The sequence below is a fragment of the Helianthus annuus genome, chromosome 10 (genome assembly GCF_002127325.2).
Source record: "Helianthus annuus cultivar XRQ/B chromosome 10, HanXRQr2.0-SUNRISE, whole genome shotgun sequence".
In the NCBI taxonomy this organism is placed as follows: domain Eukaryota; kingdom Viridiplantae; phylum Streptophyta; class Magnoliopsida; order Asterales; family Asteraceae; genus Helianthus; species Helianthus annuus.
In genome coordinates this window covers 103202374-103208373 of record NC_035442.2, presented here as the reverse complement: position 1 = coordinate 103208373, position 6000 = coordinate 103202374, and positions in this window count along the sequence as shown.

Genomic DNA, 6000 nt, shown 5'->3' with positions numbered 1-6000 from the left:
TACTGTGATGCTTCTATTCAGGGTCTTGGTTGTGTGCTAATGCAACGCAAGAAGGTGATAGCGTACGCTTCTCAACAGTTGAAGGTTCATGAGAAGAATTACACAACTCACGACTTAGAGTTAGGGGCCGTGGTCTTTGTGTTAAAAATCTGGAGGCATTACTTGTACAGTACTAAATGCACTAGTTATACCGACCACAAGAGCCTTCAGCATATCTTTGATCAGAATGAATTGAATATGCGACAACGTCGCTGGGTAGAACTCTTAAATGACTACGACTATGCAATCAAGTACCATCCAGGTAAAGCTAATGTTGTAGCTGATGCCCTTAGTCGAAAGGAAACGAAACCCAAGCGTGTCTGCGCTCTGCAGCTCACTATTCACTCTAATTTACCTGATCAGGTCCGTTCTGCTCAGACTGAAGCATTGAAGGAAGAAAACCTGGAAGCTGAATATTTACGGGGCATGGAGAAACGACTCGTAGAGAGATCTGACGGCATTTATTATTTTATGGAATGGATATGGGTTCCTTTGTAGGGTAATCTTAGAGAGCTCGTGATGGACGAAGCACACAAGTCTCGATACTCTGTTCACCCGGGTTCGGATAAGATGTATTAGGACCTCAAAGTCTTGTACTGGTGGCCGAAGATGAAGGCCCACATCGCGACGTATGTGAGTAAATGTTTGACTTGTGTGAAAGTCAAGGTGGAGTATCAGAAACCCTCCGGCCTGCTTCAGCAACCAGAGATACCCATGTGGAAATAGGAGCAAATTGCTATGGATTTCGTCACTAGATTGCCAAGAACTCAAAACAGAAATGATACCATCTGGGTGATCGTTGACCGTCTCACGAAGTCGACACATTTCCTAGCAATCAAGGAAACTAATAAGTTCCACAACTTGCTGCTGTTTATCTAAAGGAGGTGGTTTCTAGGCACGGGGTGCCAACCTCTATTATCTCTAATTGCGACCCGCGTTTCATATCCAATTTATAGCAGTCGATGCATAAATCATTCGGCTCACGTCTCGACATGAGTACTGCTTATCACCCACAAACGGATGGTCAAAGTGAACGAACCATCCAGAAACTTGAAGACATGCTGCGAGCATGTGTGATTGATTTTGGTAAGGGTTGGGAGAAACACTTGCCTTTGATAGAGTTTCTTATAATAACAGTTATCATTCCAGCATCCAGGAAGCTCCGTTCGAAACATTGTACGGACGGAAATGCCGTTCTCCTCTCTATTGGGCTGAGGTGGGTGACAGCCAGATCACAGGTTCGAAACTCATACTTGAAACTTCAGAGAAGATTGTTCAGATCAGAAATCGTATGGCGGCAGCACGCGACCGTCAGAAAAGCTACGCTGACAAGCGTAGGAAACCCTTGGAGTTTGTTGTAGGCGATCGCGTTATGTTAAAAGTCTCACCCTGGAAGGGTGTGGTATGCTTTGGGAAACGCGGCAAGCTTAATCCGCGTTATGTCAGGCCATTCAAAATTCTGGAATGAATTGGTAAAGTGGCCTACGAGCTCGAGTTAGCTGCTGAGTTGGGTAACGTTTATGATATCTTCCATGTTTCACAACCAAAGAAGTGTTTGTCCGATGAAACACTTGTGGTACCACTCCAAGAACTAAAAAGCGATGACAAATTGTAGTTTGTCGAAGAACCCATTGAAATTATGGATCGGGAGGTCAAGGTCCGTAAGCATAGTCGAATCCCGATCGTGAGAGTTCGTTGGAACTCAAGACAGGGACCGGAGTTCACGTGGGAACGCGAGGATCAGATGAAGCTCAAGTATCCTCAACTTTTCCCAACTGACCAATCTGATCCTGATGCAACTGGTGAATTTCGGGACGAAATTCCCTTTCAAGTTGGGGATGATGTGGCACCCGAGGAAAATCCACAGTCATCCTGATCTAACACTCTGCTGCTTTGGTTTACTTATCAAATTTCAGGACGAAATTTCTTTCAAGTTGGGGATGATGTGATAACCCGAGATTTCAAGGCCTTTCATCTACGCATCACTTGTTTCACAATCCTGTTTTCACAATTCATTTTACGTTGTATCATGTGCACGATATTTGAATGATTAAAGTATTGCTATGTTTGGTTGTTGCATGAAAATTTAGGAGTTGACTAATGTTTAATGTTTAGACATAACGTGGCACCACACTTGAATCACGAAAACCCCAAGTCAACGAAGAACTAGGGTTCTTCGCCCCAAACACCCCATGACGAAGAAGGTTCTTAGCCAAGAGGTTTTTCGCCAAAAGGGCCCTCGGCCCAGGTTCATTCGTGGCCCAGAATGAGCCCGACTGTTATTTGTTTGCATAACTTATCATAACCTGCAATATCAAACCCTAAAACACTATCTCCCTCTCCTCCCTGTGCGACGATAGTTGTGGGTCTCGAAGCCCTTCATCTCAAACAAACTAATCACTTCAGTATCGCGGTTAGTGTCTATCAATGTTAATTGCTAAAATCCAGATGATGTGATCTTATGTGATGATTTGTATACGTTCATATTCATGATGTGGTTTGATAATTCTGCTTGATGAACTTATATCATGATAAACTAATAATCTGATTGTGTGTGGTCATTGGATGATTAGGGTCAATGATTGTTTAGTATGGTTTGTATGATGAGCGAGAACTGTTATGTTTTGAATGGTTGATAATTGTTCATGAGTAGAGTGCATAATCATGGTTTAAAAGTGTCATTTGATTTGACTGGGAAACCATCAGAATTGTTAGCATCTGTTACGACAGAGACTAAGGAAATTGTAACCGTCTGATGAGGGCAGCGACGAAGGACTCCCCCACGAAGGATGTAATTCGACGAAGAACATGGTTCTTCGTTGACTGGTTTTTGACGAACCATAAGGGTTCTTCGTCCCATTCATTCTCGACGAAGAATAGTTCTTCGCCATAAGGTTCCTTCACCGTGAGGGCATCCCACGAAGAACTGGTTCTTCGTGAGGATGCTGCAAAAGAGCAAATGGACAGAACAGTGAAACAATTTAGGATGTATTTGTTAATGAATATTTGTGTTTATAAATTTTATTTGTTGCATGATAATAATGCTGATTAGGAATGAGAAATCTGATTTGATTTGTGTGAGTAGCAACCTCACTTGTTAAATGTTATTATGCGTCATGCACATGGGATGTGGACTTGTATACGAATGAGTATTTGCTATGTGTTATGGTGATCTTTGCGATGAATGCAAACTGTGAAAATACGTGACTTAATTGATTATGAAACTGATTTCATTGGTAACCACGGTAGGGTTTAGTTGACTTACTGGAACGGGTAACCTAATATACCGAGCAAATCTAAGCTGTGTTCATTTCTCTTGAGCATGCGTCCCGGTGGGTGGGACAATCAAATGGGTATTCCTGAGAGGAATAAGTCTTTGGGTAAAAAAAACTGGGATGTTAGATAATACACTCATTTCCTATCACTTTAAGTCCCATCTTATACCGAATTAGTTACCTGAGAGGTAACGGGGTATTATTTGATAGCGCTATTACGCTTGGCAACCTCACACCGTACCTGAGAGGACGGGCGTGAACTAATGACCTTAATCATGACCAATGCTTAGATAGGGGGCATTGGGGACGGGCAAAACAATTTGGAGCCATCTTGTACGGTACTCGAGTTATTATCAATATTATTACTAAACTAAACTAAACACTTGGCAATTAACGTTTTCGTAAAACTATGAACTCACCAGCGTTGTCTGATACACTTGTTGCATGCTCGCAGGTCGTTGGATTCTATGGATGAGGAGCTTGCTCTCTGGGATTGCTGGAGTGGTCATGGGTCGAGTCTTTTGAGAACACATGACAATACATTTGGTTTTCTTCTATTTGGTTTTGAAACACTGAATGATGACTTATATTATGCTTCCACTGAGCATGTTAAACTTGGATTATGTTTATGAATGTTTTATCATAATGAATGGAAACTTTGTTTAATAACTTGATATTAGTTCAATGTGATTGGTGGCTAGATCCTGGTACGTCACACGCCTAGCGGGGTTTCCGGATGTCGTATTTTGGGGGTGTGACACTTGTGACTATACCTACTGATTACCACATTGATTAGGCGTAGTGACGAGTCAAAGTTTCGGTCAAAATACATATTTATGCGTATTTTGTGACGAAGCTATTTTCGGGTATCAAAACACTTTGTTTTGATATTAAACTTGTTTTCTAACTTAGTTAAACATGTTTTAACATATTTAACTCGTCAGTTTTAGTCTACTACTTATATAGGGTCGTAAGTTAAGCGGTCTAAATAACCGCTTAGACTTTCGAACCCGACCCGTTTGGTCGATCATTAGGATCCGACCAAATATATTTTGTGACCATAGTTGCATTGGGAATAACCTTCCGAGGTTATGCCTTATGGTCACTTCGTTTAGTTAGTTGTATGATAGGTAGTTTATATGCCTTAGGAAAATGACCAAAATGACCTTTTTACGCATAATTTCATTTTAAGCATATGTAACCTAAATTTTAACATCTAAACTGATTATGCAATATTATTAGACATGTTAAGGCATATAATAATTGTCATAGGACTAGTAAGGCGTTCCGAACGCGCTTTTGCGCGAATGACACGTTAAAGTAGCGTAAACTACCTTAACGAGTCGTAACGAGTCATAAGCACTTAGAATAGGTTCCGATTTAGAATGTAGGCTTTGTTAAACCATATTATATGAGTTCCAATACTCATTTGGTTTACGAGACCTCATTTTATCCGATCTTCCGACTTAGGTCCGGTTTATTAACATAGTTACCTATATTAGGTGTCGTTTGATTCTGTGATCTTTCAAGCGTTATTTGATTGTTATTCCAAGACTACTAAGCAATATCAAGTGAGTACATAGTCCCCTCTTTTACTGTTTTCAAATATTTTGGGGTGATACACATGTGCCTACTTGTTACTTTCGTGCTTTCATGACTTATACTTGCTATGTTCATTAGTACGCATATAGTACGTGATGCTTTGCTTTGTATGTTTACTTAGCATACTTAGTACATGGTTTCCACATGTCATTTGATTCTACATTTACATTTTACCTATGGGGTTGAGTAAATACTTTTTATTCACCGTACATAACATTTAGTTATACATCGACATTTTACCTATGGGGTTGAGTAAATACTTTTTATTCACCATACATGATATTAGTTGTTATCTGACATTGGTTTGACAAGACATTTTTGGTGGTTTATTTGGTAAGTGATTTAAATAACGAGGCGTGTGTAATATGATAAAAGCATGGTGGATACGCCGCTGGTACATCATATATATAAGTGCCTTTATGATATTACATATCACAGCGTTATCTAAACCACTTTGACATGAACAAAGACATGATATATTTTATACAAAGACACGACATATTGTTTACAAGACACTCTTTTACGAATAACCAATTTTATACAACTTGTTTTTACTTGGTTATTTATTTAACCATGCATCATTCTTTTATATCATCTGTTTTCGTATCGAGTTTCACATGATTTTATAAAAGAAAACATTTTACAAGATTCATGATGACTTTTTGTTAAACATTCCTTTTTACTTTCAAGTCATGAATCCTTCATCAACAAAACCTATGTATCTCACAAGCATTTTTATGCTGACGTACCTTTTTCACATGTGTTTCAGGAATTAATGTATGATGATGATCGTGCTACACTTAGGCGGACTTGGGCTTTAGTGACTTAAAATGAAGCAAGACAATTTAATTTACTTTATGTATTCAGTTAAATTTCAAGACATTGTAAACAATTATTCTACTAAAACCAAACTTAAATACCATGTGTTCTGAAACAATGATTATGTTACTCCGCTCCCTGACGTTTCCGCCGCGGTTTGTTGTATTACGTGGTCGGGGTATGACATTAAGTCTTTGAACATCCTATCCAAGATCAGTTGAAGGCGGGGAAATGAAACTTTTTGTGTGTGTTTTTTTGATAAACA